The 20,758-nt window shown below is 43.9% G+C and overlaps 1 long non-coding RNA gene across 1 annotated transcript in view; it reads left to right on the forward strand.

The window, feature by feature from the left end:
• Positions 1-14,480: 14,480 nt before the first annotated feature.
• Positions 14,481-20,758, forward strand: part of LOC137543999 (uncharacterized) — a 66,662-nt gene continuing 60,384 nt past the window's right edge. The window contains exon 1 of the long non-coding RNA XR_011025694.1: positions 14,481-14,646. This is a non-coding gene — a long non-coding RNA (uncharacterized lncRNA). The remainder of the gene's footprint in view (positions 14,647-20,758) is intronic.

Here is a 20,758-nt window from a genome sequence, read left to right on the forward strand (position 1 = left end):
TAACCCTGTCAACACTTCCTGCACATAAGTCACTAAATATAGTCAAGGTGTTTGCTTTTTTTTTTTTTCCAGGTAGCAACCATAGGTTGAGTCAGTATTGTTTGTCGCTGTAACACAGCACAAAGAGAACATCAGTCACTTTAGGACACTGAAAAAAAGGAACCATGGCAATGCTCCATAAACATTCTCAAATACACAATTGTTTCACATGGAGTCACCTGAGTACAGCTGTGCGCCTTATAACAGCAGTGTGGATAACAAAAGCCTGTTATTGCTTTCTGTTTCATTCAAATAATAGATGTGAAAGTGGTCTGTTTAAACTCTTGCACAAGACAGAAGGAAAACATAGAGAAATGCACCCTGTATGTATTTAGAGATTAGGCTATGTAACTCCCCCTCATCTGTGACTAATCACACGTTATAATTTGATCTCTCAGCTGTGTTAGCTGTCTGCCTCGGAAGAGCAGCTAATTTGTAAACATGGGATGTTAACCTTTATGTCTGCTTGCATGAAAGCAGGAAGTAGACTCACAGCAGTTTTATTGCAGGATTTGTATCAACTGTAATGTTTTTTTCTTCAAATGTTATAATGCTGTTGCTTATCTGTTGCTCTAAAGAGAACCTGAAGTGAAATCAAGATTAAAAGTTGGATAGCTCAGTGGTAGGAAGATTCTGGATAGTCCAGAGGCTTCCTCTATCTTTCTGTAGCCACCAATCCAGCGCTCGGTCCCACTAAGAATATTCATCAAGAGCGTGTTGAATATACTCTTGTGGTCATGCCCTTATCTGAATTTCTCTGCACCAGTCATGTGCGAGTGCGGTCTGCGCACTGCCAGTAAACTGACGCTGCCTGTGTATAGTGTTTCCCTTCATGGGCGAGCCTGTTTTGTTCTGCTGGGTATCCGTGGTGCTTACTCGCCCACCATGCATGCACAGTATGGCGCAGCTTGTTTTTGGACAAGTGCACAGATAGAAGAAGGGGGTACCAGCCATTGGTGGTGGGCTCAATGAGGGTCTAGGAAGTCTCTGGGCCATCAAGAGGCTTCCCACTAGTATGGCTAGTATCTCATTTTTAAACTTTTCTTCTTAACAGGTTTCTATAAAGCAACCCTGAATCTTGCACAATATAAAGTGTGGCATAGCAATACATTGTCCATTGTGTTCCCCAGGCTCTTTTTGCCGGGTGCTCCACTCGGCTAGTTTTGGTGAGCACCCGGCTGTTATCGGCTCACCTCATCCTATGCTGTAAGCAGAGTTGCGCATAGAAGCACCAGCCCTGCATTCTCTCATCTTGCCTCATCCGGCTACTTTTTCATGCCACCTGGCTGTAAAAAATTTCTGTGGAGATCACTGTTGTCAAGTCTTATGGTCAATAAACCTTAACTACTTAAAGACCGCTCCACGCCAATTGGCGTCCATGCCAATTGACGTGGCAGCAGCCCCAGGACTGCCTAACACCAATTGGCGTGCAGCCCTGGGGGCATGTTTTGCACGAGATCACGTGTGCTGATGCACGTACATCTCCGGTTGAATGACGGAACAGAACGTCATCTGTCTCCCAGCAGGGATCTCTGCTAGGAGACTGTTAGACAGCGAAACCGCCGTCTATTTACACTGTACAGTGCTGCAATCTACGGCAGCACTGTACTAGGGACAGCCGTGTCGCTCGGCTGTCCCCTTGGGAGGCACAGAGAGCGATCAGAGAGACATCAACCTATGAGAGCCGATCGCTGTGATTGGCTGGATGGAGGGGGAGGGATCGGTGATGTAAAAAAAATATCATCATTTTTATTAGTAAATTAGTAAAAAAAATTGATTGAATTAATAAAAAAAAAATTACTGCTTGCAGCAGCAATCAGAGCCAACCAACTGTTGGTGGGCAGACAAGGTGGGGGGGATTCATTTGTGTGCACCGTTGTGTGGCTCTGCAGCAAGCCATCGAAGTGGCAGGGCTGTAGGCTGAGGTGTCGGAGACGGAGCAATTTTAGGTACCTGGAGTCGGAGTCGGTGGTTTCAATAAAGTGAGGAGTCGGAGTCGGATGATTTTTGAACCAAATCCATAGCTTTTGTAAAAATTAGACTTTGGAGTCGAGGAGTCGGAGCAATTTTGGGTACCTGGAGTCTGAGGTTTCATAAACTGAGTAGTCGGAGTCGGAAGATTTTTGTACCGACTCCACAGCCCTGGTAAGTGGTTAATGAGCAACTGTAAGCAAAGACTGGGAGGTAACCAAGGATACCCCCTTTCCCATGAGAAATCTTTACCTTTTCTCAAATAGATCACCAGGGGGGTCTGTATAGCTGATATTGTGGTGAAACCCCTCCCACAGTGTGATGTCAGGACTTGGGTCCTAATATTTTCCTGTTTGTGAGCATTGTTGCATTGTGGGAAATAATGGCTTCCTCCAATTGCCAAGCTAGCAGTATCCTCCGTCTGTGCATATGTATATCTACAAAAAAAAAACCTTTTATCCTACTGCATTGTTAGGAGGTGTGGTTATTGATAATGGCAGTTGGTGCTGTCTGTTTTTTTTTTTTTTTTTTTTTTCTGCCAGTAGTAAAGATGATTATGTGCAGATTATGATTGTTGATCATACAATATAAATAACCTGGTGAATATCATCATTTCTTGATCTCCCTTCTATTTTTTACCTTCTTACTTTGCAATGTATTGATTTATTTTTTTTCCCTTTTTTTCACTGAAGTTCTTCTTGAAAGATTAAACTGACAGCCGTTCCAGAGATTCGAGCAGATGCAAAACGATTTTTTGAGCTTTTCTGTTGGCTAGTGAAGCTTTCCATCACATTAATAGCTAAAGATGCCCATTAAGGGTACAATCTCAAAATCAACCGTATCAATCGGATCGAGTGCTGCAAGTGGTGCCAATCGAGGACAAACGATCGATCCGAAATTTTGGAACCATTGCATATCATTTTCCTCTCAGTTAGTGGGCCCAAATGATTGTTTCCGATCGGTATTGAATCATCTTTGCGCGAGAGTCATCAGGGATCTTACAGATCCAATCTGCCGGTCATAATCAGCGCGCGCCGCAAAACTTTCGGTTAATCGTGCGCATGTACCCATGTCGTGAGATTGTTAAAACGATTGCTTGTCGTGCAAAAAGACGCTGACCTCCCAAATCACTTGCGGAGTTGCGGCTTGGGTTTGCGCCTTTAGTTGCGGCTAGATCATGACAATGTGAGTAGTGAGATGACACCAATTTAATGGCATGCAAACCTCTATAAAGATTTGCTTTAACCACTTGCTGACCGCACACTCATACCGTGCGCCGGCAAAGTGGTAGCTGCAGGACCAGCGACGCACATCTGCGTCGCCAGGTGCCTCCCTAATTAGGAAAGGCCGCTCGCTGATCGCGGCTCGCAGACTAAATGTAAACGCAGGAGACATTTGTCTCCTTTGTTTACATTGAACGGCGCTGCTGCGCAGCAGCGCCGGAAGGCAGATCGGCGATCCCCGGCCAATCAGCGGCCGGGGATCTCCGCCATGTGACAGAGGACATCCTGTCACAGGCTGCACAGGACGGATAGCGTCCTGTGCAGCCCCGATCACCAGGTGGGACCGGTAGGAGAGGGAGGGGGGAATTTCGCTGCGGAGGGGGGCTTTGAGGTGTGTATGTACAGTTCCAAGCACACAAATAACTAGGCTGTGTTCCTTTACCTCTTTCAAGCAGAGAAAGAAAAAAGAAAACATCAGGTATGCAAGTGACAGTTTCTGTCAGGTCGGGACTGGGTTGGACTATAGCATAACCCTCACTGATAAGGAATTACAGCCATAAAACACTTTCCTGTCAGTAAATGGCTTCTGAGAGCAGGAAGGAAATAAACATTTTCAATAGTTCATAGATGTGAGCACTGTTATGCAACAAAACTAGATTTAAATATAAAATAAAACTTCGGGATACCTAAAAAAAAGACATTTTTAGGAGAAGGAGGATAGATACAATTGTTTATGTTATCAGTTTATTTTCACCTTGGGTGTCCTTTAATACATGACTTGACAAAACTTGACATTCTAAGAAATTCTTATTCAAGATATGAGCATACAGTACAGTACATATACAGTACAGTACATTTTCTCTGGAAGCACACACTTCACCCTCTTGTCTAAGTAGAAATCCTAGTGGGGGAGAAATGGCTCTGACACTGATCATTTAGTAATTATTCATGTACATTACATATGTGGTTTTCAGCGCCATATTTTAGCTAAAAATGTGGATTCTTAAACTGTCAGAAAGGGCTATTAACACTCCTTATGCTGAATGGGAACTCTGTTTCCCTGTTACACAAGACTGATTCAGCTGTGGGCTTTACAGCTTAACAGCATTAGGGGTCATTTGCTGAGGTGGAAACAATCCGCTTTTGCATATTGTGCAGCATGATTGGGGGATCTCCTCATTCCCCTGTGCTCATCAATGCATGAACCAGTCCACTTACATGGAAAATGTTTGTTCCTGCAAAAAGACTAAGGTTTTCTATCCAGCCAACTTTTCGACATTTAGGCTTTGTTCACATCTAAAATCAATATCGCTGACGCCAGAGTTTTGCGTTTTTTTTGTGATTTTTTTTTCAGCGCCTCCCAGCCCTTACCTGCGCGTTTCAGAGCGAATCTGTTTTTTCACTTCCTGACATCAGTTAGGAAGTGAACTCTTTCACCCAGAAATTAATAAATACAATGTATTTATTCATGAAACGCTGGAGATATTGCTATACAAAGCGCTTTTTCAAGCATTATGCGATTTCCCTATACCTGCCATTATAGGCAAATCACCCCGAAAATGGTACAGGCAGCGCTTTGCTGAGCGGATCGTAATCGAATCGCTCAGATGTGAACGCTCTCATAGGGAATCATTGCACAAGCGCTTTAAGGGCCTTTTTCCACTAGCCTGCGATTTGCGATTTGCTTCTGATCGCAAATCGCAAGGTACATTAAACTAATGGAAACTGCAGCAGAAATTTCCATTAGTGCGATCCGATTGCGATGCGATTTTGGTCAAAGTGCAATCGTCGTCCTACCGCGTTTTGTATGCGATTGAGCTGGACTATAATAAGTATAGTAGCTCAATCGCAATCGCATGGTGGAAATTGAAACGCGATGGCGATCGCGATCGGGATCGCAATCGCGATCGCATTTCATAGTGGAAAAGAGCCCTTAGGGAGATTTTCAAAATCGCCGGCTCTTAAAAAATCCCGAAAACGCCCTTAGTGTGAACAAGCCCTTACAATCGTTTCCCCGAAATTGCAGCAATCACCAACTAACGTGTGTGTTAGATCTTTCATCAAAACTTCCAATCAGCCAAAGCATTGGATTGGTCGAATTAAATACATTTAAAAAAAAAAATTAACGTTTGTGTGTGGCCACCTTAAGGGTATTAGAGACAGAAGTTTAGCAGGACGGGCAGGCAATCTGCATTGTTTAAAAATAAATCCGATCATCAGTTGGTCAAGAGGAAATCTCACTACTATGTTCTAAAGATTGTTTTATAGGTAGTTTACCTTCCAGATGTGTAAATTAATTAATATTGACAGTAAATATTCATCAGTCCTGCAGAAATCCCTAAGGGTGACCACACACACCATACAATTTTAAAAATATCATACCAATTCAAGACTTGCAATCAATTTTTCTGACTGATTGTAACATTTAAAAAAATTTGACCAATGTACCACACACTTGTGTTCAGTTTCTACCCAATTATGAAAAAAATGATTGAAAACTCTGGAAGTACAGCATTTATCGAATAAAAATGGGAAATCTGATCAGATTTCTTGCTGAAAAAAAAAAAAAAACTTTTGGTATTTATTTGGGGGGGGGGGGGGGGGGGGGGGGTAAATCTTGTAGTTTTTATCGAATTGCTGTAAAATTGGATCATTTTATTGTATCATGTGTGGCCACCTTACAGGGCAACTGAAGCAAGTGCGAACTGGAGGCTGCCATATTTATTTCCTATTAAACAATACCAGTTTCCTGGCTATCCTGCTGATCCTCTACCTCTAATACTTTTAGCTACAGACCCTGAACAAGCATGCAGCAGATCAGGTGTTTCTGACATTATTGTCAGATCTGCAAGATTAGCTTCATGCTTATTTCTGGCATTAATCAGACACCACTGCATCCTAACAGCCCAGCAGGACTGCCATGCAACTGGTTTTGTATAAAAGGAAATAAATATGGCAGCCTCCATACACCTCTCACTTCAGTTGTCCTTTAAGGCAGATGCAAGCTAGTTGGGGGTGGGATGCAGCTAGGCCATATGGATGGCATGCAGCTTGTAAGTGGGGATGGGAGTTGCATGGGTTCACCAGTGTCAAACATCGATCCCATAATTTTCATCATGACATTTGGAATATCAATTGGCCAATAGGGATGGCCCAGCCTTGGGAAACTCATGGAGAAGCACATAATCAGTTTGATCAGCTGATAGAATTGTAGGGTTCTGATTTGCTGGTCATGATCATGTGTTAAACCAGGAAGTCACCACAGCAAATCAGAGGCTTACAAATCTATCAGCTGATCAAACTGATCATGTGCTTCTCCATGAGTTCTCCAAGGCTGGGCCATCTCTATTGGCCAATAGGGATGGCTTATGCTGTGGCAAACATGTTTACTTCAGGACTCGCTGGTTCACGGATGGTCAGCTGACATTGGGTTAGTGGTCATTCTGGGTATTATGGGATGGAAGTTCCCCATCAAATTCCAACCCTACTTGTATGTAATCTGGCTTCTGGCTCCCATATGTACTTGGCTAAGGCTTCTCTCCCTGCTTCAGCCCTGTTCCTTGAACGCCCCTCCCCTGAGTGCGCCTAAGAGGACCTGCAGAGAACTAATGAATGGCTGCCAGAGCTGTCATACCTCATGCGTACCTCGTGTGTATCAGGTCTAAGAAGGAAAAGTTCTTTGTGTAGTAAAGGTGATAAACACTAGTGTCACTCACTTCAAGATTTTCTGCTTACAACTTGCCAATCTCACTAGCAGGTGGAGCTTCAGAAACTGAAACGTTCATTCCAATAGAAAAACACACGTTTGCCTTCTTAAAACTGAAGTTATTTGCGACTATTCATGCTAGAGTGCTCTGAGGTAAAAAATCACAAATACCTTCTGTTTTAAGAAGGTAAACGTCTGTTTTGCATATCTTCTCAGTAAAGAGGCTTTTTGGTCTCTTTCAGCCCCTTACACACCCCTAGGACTTCTGGTTCACCATAAGCTTGCTGGGAAATCTGTAATTCCAAAAGAGTGACCCAATCAATGGAGTGCACAGCGTAGTACTCCAGTTCTGAGCATACAGATTCCAAGGTTAAAGACCCAGAATTTCATGAGTTTGTCCCAATGAGGGACCTTAAAGTGTCTCTTGTATGAAATTATAGAACATTTTGATGGCCTTCTTGTTCTAATTTTTCATATTTTACAAAAGGAAAAAAATCTATTATAATTGTATTTTTAGTAATAAATAAAAATCAGTCAGTGAATGGAATGTATAGTATTGCGTTTCTGTGTTTTCTGAGTGCTTCTGCATTCACAGCATATCATCTGATACCTTAGTAACTAGAATGTCCAAATACATGCGAAACCAGCTGTATACAGCTAATCTTGCTTTAAATTTTTTTATCAAAAGATCTGAAGCCTCTGAGGTCAGAAACTTAGCAGCATGCTTATCTACATAGTTTGCTACTAAGATTACACAATTTAATATTGCAGGTGGGCTGGCACAGATTGAACTCTGTGGCCCAGTGCACACCAAGCGGTTTTAGGAGCGATCCGCCAACTGCTTCCGCCAGTGTAAACGATTGGCTAATGTATTTCAATGGGATGGTGCACACCAGCGGTTTGAGGTTTTTAGCAAACTGCAAACGTGCCTCCTGCTGCACGTTTGCGTTTTGCAGAAGCGTTTCTGCCTCAATGTAAAGTATAGGAAAAACGCAATCCGCTGTGGAAAACGCTACATCAGAGCGGTTTTCCAGGCGTATTTGTTACAGAAGCTGTTCAGTAACAGCTTTTACTGTAACAATATGTGTAATCTGCTACACAAAAACGCTCCCAAAACCGCTAGGCATGTTTAGAAAACGTCTCTAAACATGCCTAGAATCGCTCTAAAATCTGCTCCAAAAACCTCTAGCGTTTTGAGGATCTGCTAGCGGTTTTGGTGTGCACTGGGCCTTCCAGATTGATGTCTAAAGCAATGACAGTCTGTGGAAAAGGAAGTGGCTTCTGTTTAACATCAGTGTATCAGGGCGTTTCTACACTGATTCAACTATCTAGAAAGAAACTTGGGCATGTTTTTTCTTTTTCTTGCCTGGATCATCTTTGTTACAATTTGGTTGTGACTAAATTATTTAAAACCTTAAAAAATCAACCTTTTGTACATAGGCCCTAGATTACAATGGACCTATGGTCAGGATTAGAATGTAAAGGGACAGCTAGTAACAAAACTCTGTATTGTGTAAAGCTCTGTGGAAGATGTTGACACTATATAACTACTACTGCTAATAACACTAAGGGCCCGTTTCCACTATAGCGAATCCGCATGCGGTGTCTGCATGCGGATTCGCATAGGCAATACAAGTGGACTGTTTCCACTTGTGCGTCGTGCAGGAGCGTTTTGGTGCGCGGGGGAAATCTGCATGGCAGAGCCGTCAGATTTCGCGTGCGGCTGGAATGCGTGCGATTCACCCGCAATGCTTTTAATAGGGAAATCGCATGCGGTTTTGTTATGCGTTTTTCCCGCGATTTTGCGTGCAATTTCGCATGGAATGTAATGTAAATTTACACAGGCAGTGACATGGTTAAAATCGCATATTACCTTAGCCATGCGAAATCACATGTGAAATTGCGGGGAAAAACGCATGTGGAAACAAATCCGCATCCGATTTCGTCCGCGGTGGAATCCAGGCGATTCCGCACCGCAATAGTGGAAACGAGCCCTAATAAAAGCAAGACAAGATAACCCTGTTAGGGAGCATTAAAGGGACTGCAGTTAAATACAATGTGTACAGGCACTATTATTATTATTATTATTATTGTTGTTTATTAATATTATTGATTTATAAATTGCCAACATATTTCTTGGCGCTGTACAAAGTAAGACTCAAGCATGTGGTACAAAATGATATAGAGAATGCTATACACTAATATACAAAATAGAATTGGTACAAAATACAGAATCGGTACAGAGTTATACAGTGACAAAATGAATATGAATAAGGTAAATGTGAAACAAAATCCAAGACACAAAAGGGTGAGAGGGACCTGCCCTTGCGAGCTTACAATCTGAATATTAGCATTGCTCTAGTAATGGGTGGAATAGTCTATAGCACTCAGACTACTGTCTGAATAGAATGTGAATGTTCTACTTATGTTGCAAAAAAAGGCCTTAGACTATGATAAGGAGTAAGGCTTTGACAATTATAAGAATTAGGTTGTGTATTCCTCTAGGGAACAGTTAGTGACAGCGGCATGGAAGCTGTCAGTGCTATATAAATGCACAATAATAGTAATAACAGGCTGTCACAGACCTTATTTATGTTAACATGTTGGCAGTTTGTGAAGGAATGTGAAGGCTGATAAACAGATGCATGCATGCTTATCGGGGACTGCATACTCTGTCTAGGCACAGCAGGCATGACTCATGGCTTACGTAATCTTGGTGGCCAATAATTATCAGAGATAGGTACTGTGTAGGAATAGCTGCTGGGTGTACTGTAATCTACAAAAGAGAAATTCAGTGACACTGTAAAATGCCCGTGTACGTGCAAGACTTCTGACTCACACCACAAGGGCATCTGTGTATCATTATCATGTATGAAAGGTAGACATTAGATGAATCACTACAGACTTATTATTACTATACATATTAGGACTAACTGATTTTTCGGATATTACTATAGCACAATGTACAGCATTGCCCTGTTAGGTGCTAGAAGCTTTGATGCTTAAAGGGATACTGTAGGGGGGGTCGGGGGAAAATGAGCTGAACTTACCCGGGGCTTCTAATGGTCCCCCGCAGACATCCTGTGTTGGCGCAGCCACTCACCGATGCTCCGGCCCCGCCTCCAGTTCACTTCTGGAATTTCTGACTTTAAAGTCAGAAAACCACTGCGCCTGCACGCCCGTGTCCTCGCTCCCGCTGATGTCACTAGGAGTGTACTGCGCAGACACAGACCATACTGGGCCTGCGCTGTGCACTCTTGATGACATCAGCGGGATCGAGGACACGGCAACGCAGGCGCAGTGGTTTTCAGACTTTAAAGTCTGAAATTCCAGAAGTGAACCGCAGGCGGGGCCGGAGCATCGGTGAGTGGCTGCGCCAACACAGGATGTCTGCGGTGGACCGTTAGAAGCCCCGGGTAAGTTCAACTCATTTCCCCCTGACCCCCCTACAGTATCCCTTTAAGTCCTTCTGCTGTATGCAGAAAATTACCAGCTTTTACCTGATTTATAGACAGGAGGTGGAGCCATGCAAATATTTCCTTAAAGTGGGATAAAACTCAGACATAACATTCAAAACAGATGTGTTTTCCTACTTTTTATTACCCATACAGTTAGCATATTTGCTTTTGTGCACAAATATTGTCTGTTTGCAAATTACAATTTAAATCTATCAAGTGATCATTTCTCAGGTCTTTCTTCTCCCCAGCTCAGTTCAGCTCAGTTTCGGCAGTATGCTAATGTTTAAATGTACCCGACAAAGGAATGTAAACAAAATATAATGTTATCACCTCTTAAATGTGGCCAGAAGCTGCCCACTGAAGCAAGGAGGTTTTCTCTGAAGAACAAAGTGTTGTGTTTAAAGTATACCAGAGCTGTCAGAGAAAGAAGATTTGATACTCACCCGCGGCTTCCTCCAGTAGCATAAGCACATCTGAGTCCCTCGCCGTCCTCCCGCGGTCTGCCGTTCAGCCTCAATCAGCCCTAGTAACTGTTTCAGTTGCATCAGTCGGGGTCTCCTGCGCATCCGCTAGAAATCCGCGCATGCGCAGAAGACCCCAACTGACGCGACTGAGCAAGTTACTGGGGCTGATTGAGCAAAAATTAATTAATATCAGTTGTACTGCTGTCAATTTTCATTGTATTGTCTGAAGTTTTCCCACCTGTATCAATCGCCAGCGGTGCTCAGATAATTTCCGTGATCACGGAATTGCCGTGATTCACGAGCACTTTTCACTATTCGACTTCTGGATCACAGAAATCGGCCAAAGAAATTCCGTGATTGCAAATATTCGGAATGCGGTTACGGCCGTGATTGCAGTGGAAATCCGTGATTAGGTCGTGATTGGGCAGAAATGGGCAGAATTGATATTCCTGGGCCAATCAGAGGCCCACAGCCAGGCCCTAGCAACCAATCATAGGAAGGGAGGCTCTGCCCTCCCCTACTGTATATAAAGTAGGGGGCATTTCCAGAGCTCCGTCCTTGTTAGACTCTGTGGCACTGAGAGGATCATCTCCAGGCCATATTGTACATCAGCAAGAGCGTTATCAGTTCTTACATTGCCTTTATACTGTATCTGATACTTGCATTCAGCTAGCTAGTCAGTGAGTGATTACTTAAGTTAGTTGTAGTCAGTGTAGTTGTGAGTGAGAGAGTGTACTGATTGTTGTGCTTAGGGCAGGCAGGTTCAACTTCACACTGATTTTACTGCTCTATTACTGTATACTTGTTAGCTAGCTAAGCCAGCCAGCCAGTGATTAACTTCAGCCTCCGCTACTTCTGGGACTGGTCCACGGCCAAGGAGAGGGGTGCAGCAGAGAGTCCATCAGCAGCACAGCCTGTGCCGAGTCAGCCGACACTAGTGGTGTCGCCCATTTTCAGCACCTTGGGTCGCCGTGTGGTCATTCAGGAGATAGACTCAAAGGCATTGATGGACATGATGGAGGAGCAGCCCATCATTACTTTATCCCAGAACTCTGCTGTGAGCAGCACTCCCAGCAGCAGCAGCCCCACGCTTGCTGTGACATCCGGACGCATGTCATTTTTTGGGCAGCATTATCATGCTGTGGTACCATCAGTGAGGTGCCATGGTCGTTATGTGCTGCCGCACTGACCGCTTTAGTCCTCATCCTGCTGCCGCTGATGTTCTATTTCAGTACTAAAGTGTGCGTTCCAGCTGCCACGGACAACTCTGCTGCCATGTCATTGCTATTGCTGCAAGGAAGAGATTTTTTTTACAAAACCTTTATGGGTGTTTGTGTGGCGTCGGCCACTCATCCTCCTCGCCGCCGATCCGCCACAATCCGCCGTGCCGAGCCGCTCCCCCCCCGCCCCAGACCCCTGCGCTGCCTGGCCAATCAGTGCCAGGCAGCGTTGAGGGGCGGGTCGGGATTCCCTATGACGTCCCGACGTCCATGACGTCGGTGACGTCATCCCGCCCCGTCGCCATGGCGACCAGGGAAGCCCTGCAGGAAATCCAGTTCTCAACGGGATTTCCTGCATACTCTGATCGCCGAAGGCGACCGGAGTGGGTGGGGGGATGCCGCCGCTCAGCAGCTATCATGTAGCGAGCCCTCGGCTCGCTACATGATTTAAAAAATAAAAAAAACCTCCTGCGCTGCCTCCTTGCCGGAGGAATTGAACCGGCAAGGAGGTTAATAGCTGCATTTAAAGTGTTGATTTAACTTTAAAATTCTTTTTCTCAAAAACTAAAAATTATTTTGGAATTTTTTTTGGTTTAAGTTGTAGCCCCTTATCGCCTTTATAATCCATGAAATTTGGGGGATTGTAGCATGTATGGGGCCTTGCTATTAGCTAAAACGCTTTTCTGTGATCATTCCTGTGATCAAGGCCGTGAATTTCCATGATTGCCTCATTCACAGGGAAATCTGGGTCGAATTTGTGAGTCCGTTTCATTTCCAGAAATTAGTCGCAGAATTTCAGGATTTTTTTTCAATCATGGCCAAATAGTCGAATCCGTGATTAGGGGGTATCCGAGCAACACTGTCAATCGCCCACAGAATTGCCATTTCCGATAAATACCTAATTAATATTTCGTTGTAATACCAATTGGAGCACCCTGGTTTGCAGGGTAATGAGAAAGCTATAGAACCTTTTAGGCATTTTCTTAAAGGGAATATGAAGTGCAAATATACTTATGATATGATTTGTATGTGTAGTACAGCTAAGAAATAGAACGTTATTAGCACACAATATGAGACTCATATTGTTTCCAGTACAGGAAGAGTTAAGAAACTTCAGCTATCTATGCAAAAGAGCTTCTGTGAGCTCTGTGACTTTATAAAGTCCTGGACAGCACTGTCTTTTGAAACTCTTATCTCAACTGTCTCTCATTGTTTCTTCTTTGTTTGAACTTTTCTCAGCAGAAAAAAAACATAACAGGTCACTAGCCTGCTCTATGAAATATTTTTTTTGTTTTAATAGTTTTTATTGACTTTTTTTAGTACAGGAAAAAAAGAACAGTATCTCATTACTTAGTATGATGAATATATTTTAAAATGCTGAGTGTATTGTGGAAACTGCACCATTCTTTTATAATTACAATGTTATAAAAAAAAAAGCTATATAGCGGAAATAAAAATGACACTATTTTCTGTGCTACTAATGTTCTATCAATTATCTGTATTACACAATCAATTCATTATATCATGAGTTTTTTCGCTTGGGTGTTACTTTAAAGAGTTTGTCCTTAGCATTTATAATAGTGTGTAGCTAATCTGTTAGGGCCCGTTTCCACTAGAGCGAATCTGAATGCGTTTCCTGCATGCAGATTCGCATAGACAATACAAGTAGATGGGACTGTTTCCACTTGTCAGGATTTCTGAGCGTTTTTCTGTGCAGAAAAGATCTGCACGGCAGAGCCCTCAGAATTCGATTCGCATACAATGTGTTTAATAGGAAATTCGCATGCGTTTGTGTATGCAAATTTTACCGTGAATTTTACCGCAAATTCGTGGGCATTTTCGCATAAAATCAATGTAAAAGCACACAGGCACTGACATGGTTAAATTTGCATACTCATTAACATATGCGAAAACGCCCGCAAATTCGCTGTAAATTTGCAGCAAAATTTGCATCCTCGCACAAATTCGTTTTTGTGTTTTCCGCGACTAATTCGCACAACACAAGTGGAAACGGGCCCTTAGTGTAAGGGGGATTTTGACTATACTGTAGTTTCAATTACTGTTCTGGCTATGGGCTATGGCTTACTCAGAGAACTTTTTTGACCCCTGTAGGCACCACATGTAATCATCAGTGGGGTAGAATTTCTTATAGAACTGGGAGCTTGACACATTTTTTTTTTCGGTGCTGGCCTAGGTAACTGCCTACATGCCAATGTCTGAAAAAGGGCCCTGTGCTGGAAAAAAATAGCATATTTGATAGATAGATAGATAGATAGATAGATAGATAGATAGATAGATAGATAGATAGTGTGTATGTATGTGGTCTGTAATGTTTAACTATTTACATTATTTGTTGTACAATAAGGAGTTATAGTATCATGTCTCTTCCACAGTTACACAATCAAGCTGTCTTTGATGGATGGAAGATAAGGTCGCCCTCCTAATATTGGGATGTAGGAGGAAACCAGATTATTACAGAAATGTGACACAGAATCCAGGAGAAAACATATAAACCCCTTACAGAGGACCCTAGCAATGCAAGGCAAGACTACAACATTTCAGTAGGTATGTGAAATGGACCATTGCTGAGTGTTTACATACAGTCAGCACAGCTCATGTTTTGAAATGCAAATATTTCATGAATATGTTTGAATATGTGTTTTGGCATTCTGCACAGAAATGTTATTTCTGTTCCAAGAAACCGGAGCATTTAATTATTACCGGTATATATTGTTATTATTTTTTTTTGTACTGTATGGCAGGGATCACAATTAAGTCAGTGGAGAATAGCTGCGGATGATTCTGTGCATTTTCCCCACACTTCAGCTGACAGCCGATTCGCTGCAAAATATCGAGCCGTTGTGCTCAAACAACTGGACCAGCAGCAAAACCCCTGCACTGTTCCTTCTAGAACAGTCCAGTCCTATACTGATTCTGTACATTTCCAGTCCAGTCCTTTCCTGTCAGTTTTGTATGTGTTTCTATGGCTGTGTTCACACTTAAAAATTTATATTTCCAGTCCTGTCCGTTTTTGTATCAGTTTTCTATAGATGTGTTCACACACAAGGTGTACAGTTCTGGTGCAGTCATGGAAAACTGATGCAAACTGACAGAACAGGACAGTTCTGGCCCGGAAATTTACATATTTTTGTGTGAACCAAGTCTACATGAGGTCCACTGTGTGATGAATGTTGAAGATGGAAAAATGTAGACCGGCACCACCAACTTTTTTCAGAATCTTGCTCTTTTATTGCCTAGAAATACACATGCAGCGATCACAGCAACGTTCCAAAGCAGGCATTTCTTTATTAAAGAGAACCCGAGGTGGGTTTGAAGAATATTATCTGCATACAGAGGCTGGATCTGCCTATACAGCCCAGCCTCTGTTGCTATCCCAAACCCCCCTAAGGTCCCCCTGCACTCTGTAATCCCTCATAAATCACAGCCGTGCTGTGAGGCTGTGTTTACATCTGTAGTGTCAGTCTCAGCTGCTCCCCCCCGCCTCCTGCATAGCTCCGGTCTCTGCCCCCGTCCCTTCCCTCCAATCAGCAGGGAGGGAAGGGATGCAGGCGGGGACTGGAGTTCTGCAGGAGGCGGGGAGAGCAGCAGACTGACACTATAGAGATAAACACAGCCAGCTCTGACAAGCTGTTTGTCAGCAGCACGGCTGTGAATTATGAGGGATTGCAGAGTGCAGGGGGACCTTAGGGGGGTTTGGGATAGCAACAGAGGCTGGGCTGTATAGGCAGATCCAGCCTCTGTATGCAGATAATATTCTTCAAACTCACCTCGGGTTCTCTTTAAGCTAAGCTACATGTCCAAATGAAATGGACAGATGTCACACTTTATATACCAGCCATGGTCAGGTTCTGGCCAATAAGGAAGCAAATAGCCATCATCCAATCCCAGCCACAATCCAATTTCCTGCTACAATTTGATCTGGTGTGCTGCCAGACCGATCTAGGCACATCCCAATTGGAGATCATAGAGGAGTACTCCACCATTCTCTTATACATGAATGTTGGAGATGTTACCAAAAGAAGAGGATAAAACGGAGATCTGGTCTCTAGACTAAAGCTGAGGCATCTCTGCAGTGTGCAGTGGCGTAGCTAAGGAGCTGTGGGCCCCGATGCAAGTTTTACAATGGGGCCCCCAAGCACTTTATACATAACAATTGATACGGCGCACCAAAACCTGCCAATGGCAACTACAGTGTCAGAGGAGCAAGAAGGGGATGGGGAACAGTTTGTTAATGATTACCACTATTCAAAGTATCTATAGAAGTGATTATTACAAGCACAGGACCAATAGAGAGCTAATACTGTAGTTGAGGGAGGGCCCTTCGGGGCCCCTCTGGCCCAAGGGCCCCGATGTGGTGGCTACCTCTGCACCCCCTATTGCTACGCCCCTGGCGGTGTGAATAACTATTTCTCCTGCTATTCTGTTACATTTTAGTCTTCAGAATATTGGCAAATTGTAACTTTCATCTAAAGATCATTCAACAGTTAAGGCAAATGCCATTGTGTGGGCAGAGGGTGGAGGCAGGTGTCATTGTGGTAAGAGATGTGTGCATATAGATTTCTATGCTGTGGTGTTTTGTTTTGTTTTTTCCCCTTTTCATTCCTGTCTTCAGTTCTGTCTGTCAGTATTGTTATATTTTGTAGTGGAGTTTAGTGTGTGAAATGTTTTCAGGAGTGCTCCTTATTCTCACTGTGGTGCAAGATGCTGCTTTTCTTCTCACTGGTGTTAAGGGCCTCAGGCCTGGTCTGGCCTTTTGTAGGTTTTCACAGATGTTTAGCAGACTCTGCTGCATCCCAGGAAGGTTGTTTTTTTCTTTTTCTTTTTTTTTTTCAGTACAGTGGATATATATTTTTAAATTGTTTCTATCCAAATTGTGACTGGATGGAGTAGGCAGTAGTTGATGCTGGTAGCTTTGGTTGCCAGTGCCGCGGCTGTCACACGTTCACAAACCTGCTCTCCCCATCCCTGCATAGAGGGCTGGATGGGCGAGTAGGATGTAACTGTCCATCCAGCCTGCTTATCAATCTCTCCATGCTCCAGGGCTGTAACGTTAGGATGTTGAGCACTGGCATGCTGGGCAAGTTAAGGGAGAGGTGATGGGTAGGCTGAGCCAAGGAGTGGTGGCATCCAGTAAACTGGAGGTGTGGTAAGGTGGGCAACACAAAGTAAAGTTTTTTTTTTTTTCTTTTAGTTGCCTCCCTCCCCCTGTAAAAAAAAAATGAAGCACCTTTGTGGCAACCCCTCCCCCACATCCTCACACCAATTTTAGGTGGTCAGGGGGCTCCTTGACCACCAGTATGGGTATCCAGAAGTAGTGCACCTCACTCCTCCAGTATATGTATCCAGTGATGACCCCCGTATAGGTAGCCAAAAGTAGCTTCCTCAGTGTACATGGCCAGAGGGCTCACAATGTAGGTAGGCAGAGGGACCCCTGCAGCATTGGTAACCCCCTCAGTATGGGTAGCCGGGGGGCCCCAGTGTAGGTAGGCAGAGGGACCCCTGCAGTGTGGGTAGTCCCCCCCCCCCCCCACCCCAGTATATGTAGCCAGAGGGTTCAGTGTAGGTAGGCAGAGGGACACCTGCAGTATGGGTAGCCTCCCACCCCAGTATAGTTAGCCAGAGGGTTCAGTGTAGGTAGGCAGAAGCCGGGGGGACAGTGAAGGTAGGCAGTAGGACTCCCATATAGGTAGCACCCTCAGCATAAGTAGCCGAGGGGGCCCTGTTTAGGTAGGCTGCAAGACCCCCACATAGGTAGCCGGGGGGGGGGGGGCAATGAAGGTAGACGCAATGTACAGTTATGCCTGTAAACAATCAGTGCTCATCTGGGACAAGTATAGAGGCTTCTAATAGTTCAAGGACTGTAATGTTTCTATCTAATTATAAAGTTCTGTTTTCCTGCCACGTCTTATAACTTGCTATAAGATGAACATTTACTGCTGTGCAGCCTGACTGAACTGGGTCATGGCTTGGAAAATGACACCATGGGAGAAGGTTTTCTAGGGCTCTTTCTGTGATTTCCCATTCTGTTAGTGTGGGTGTGTCGCCATAATTACGAGCCTTCTGAAGCTTCTCAGGGCCTGTTAATGTATTATAACTGTAACTGCAGACATTATGGATAAGTGTAAGTTGGGACACTTGGTGCAGCAGCTGCCTGTCTCATGCAACAGAGATGGTCTATGACAGGAAAGTAGGGCAGGGGATCCCACACTGGAGTCCACAGGATTCTGGTCTAAGTTCACACATAGGCTACTATTTTGGTAAACCTATCTCTGCTGATAAGCTGGCAATAGACAAATAGACTCACTTGGGCAAGTTCAGTGATTGGCCCAATGATGGCGCAGCGGTCCCGCTTGAAAGACTGTCGGCGCCAGTCACTTAGTGGCAGCCGTGACTGACACGCCTGCGCACCAATCTGCAGCAGCCATGTCAGGAGCTTTTCTCCTCCGGCTCGCCATGTGATCCCTTCTTCTTGAAGCCACAGCCTGCTCGATGCCGCACTGGCAGACGACCACTGCAGGTATGTGGCTTGTACTGCCAGGGGACAGAAGGAGACACAGGGCAGGCAGGTACGCGGTTCACATTGTGTTAAATTTGAAAAATTCACATTAAGAAAGGTATACATATTAAAAAGATCAAAAGTTAATTAGAAAGTGAAATGTTTTTCAATCCAACAAACTTTTTGCCACATACAATATCATTTTTTTTATACAATATTTTATTTTTACAAAACTGTGGCAATCTCAAGCATGTGTGTTTGTGTGCGATACCTCAAACAACTTCCTCAGAACTTCCAATCAACCGAAAAATTAATTCAGCTTCAGCAGATAATAAGAAATTCACTGACTGGGACCATCCTGCACATCGCGTCTGTGCTTTTCTTCATGCACTAACGCAGCTGTGCCTACGCAGGAGCTTGGAGCCAATTGAAAGAGCAGCATGGTTGCGATCTTGAAATCTGGCAAGAGCTTGTCGGGATTCCTTTGGGATCCGCGCTTGGAAACGGTGGACTGGAGGACAGAGTGGGAAGCCTCTAAGGCAGGGGTGTCAATCTCAAATACAAGGTATGCCGAAATTGAACACTGGGACCAAGTAGCTAGTCAACTTCAATGTCCCTAATAAATTTCCCTGGTGTCTAGTAGCCTTCCTCCCTCTCCTATACAGTTCCGCGGTGTGTAGTGGCCCTTTCCCTCGTCTATACAGTTCCGTGGTGTCTAGTGCTTTCCCCCTCCCTCCCCACATGGCTTCCCTGGTGATCTACGGTGATCTATACAGTTCCGTGGTGTCTAGTGCTTTCCCCCTCCCTCCCCATATGGCTTCCCTGGTGATCTACGGCTTCACCTTCAGTATTGCTTTTCTGATGGTCTAGAGTGGGCCAAACATAATGCAAAGTGGGCAAGCCACTAACAGGCACAATTTGATGGCCATGTGGGCCAAATCTGGCTGATGGTCCAGAGTTTGACATGTAACCTTTAAAGGAATGGAGGCTTCCCTCTACTTAGGTAAGTATTTGACCTTTAACCCAAGGTTTGCCTCGGGCACACTTAAAAACTTCTTTCCAAGGCACAAATACCCCCTTTCCAGTCAGAGACGTGTGGCTTGGTGAACCAAGTGTGTATGTTTATGTCAGTCAGCAAATAGGGGTTGCTGAGGCAACTCACACCATAAGTTGAGAGAAATTATTAGCAGGGACCACATAAGTAAACAGCATAGGCCAGGCCACACATATTCTTCTATATACATTCTAGTCCTGCCCTAGAATATCATCCTCTTGTGCGGAGTGCAATGGTGAACAGGAAGTGTTTGCCACTGGGGATAATCTCTGTTCCTATATTCTACAATGGAAGCTCATTATCCTGCTGTAAAGTCTTTAGTGAATAGGAGTGACTCATCTCCACATTGTTATGCTGAAACCGCAGCGATGATGGCATGGGGGAACTTTTTTCTTTTTTTAGTACATGACATTAATTACATGACAGTAATTTGCTAAACTGGATTGTTAAGCAGAGAGAAATGTATATTTACTGTATGGTGTTATCTGAATCTCACCACTGCACACAGTTCAACATTACACAGCCATTAAATTAGAACTCAAAAAAGGCCACAGTTATTTTTATAAGGAAAGGGACTTTTTCACAGACTACCAAAGATAGTGATGGCTTTATGATGTTGGACATGTGCAACAGATTTTAATGGGCAAGGACATGTAATTTCTGCATGGGATGACTAGGGAAGTGTGGTTATATTGGCGGATTGTAGAAGATGATCATTATACAGTTATATAGCGGTGACACATTTTCATGTGCTGTACAGAGAACCTTGGACATGTCCCTCGGCAGGCTCACAGTGTGGTGTATGATCTGAGTGCAACACAGGAAACAGGAGTCAAGGAGATGGTCATTATTTTAGGGTGTCCGAAGGTCAGGATAAGGATAGGGAGAGTAAAACAGGCCCTGTAGTGACATATAGTAGAATGCAGTAAATTACCGGTATTCAGGATAGCCACTTTTACAGTCATTTTCCTAGTTTCAGCATCAGAAACACTTCCTGGATCTATGTATTGGTATGTAGCCTGCCCTCCCAGTTTTGCTTAGCCTGGACTGTTTAGCTATGCAGAAGTCTCTTCTCAGAACATTCTGGGAAACCAGACATTATTCTC

This window comes from Hyperolius riggenbachi, chromosome 2 (assembly GCF_040937935.1).
Source record: "Hyperolius riggenbachi isolate aHypRig1 chromosome 2, aHypRig1.pri, whole genome shotgun sequence".
Lineage (NCBI taxonomy): Eukaryota > Metazoa > Chordata > Amphibia > Anura > Hyperoliidae > Hyperolius > Hyperolius riggenbachi.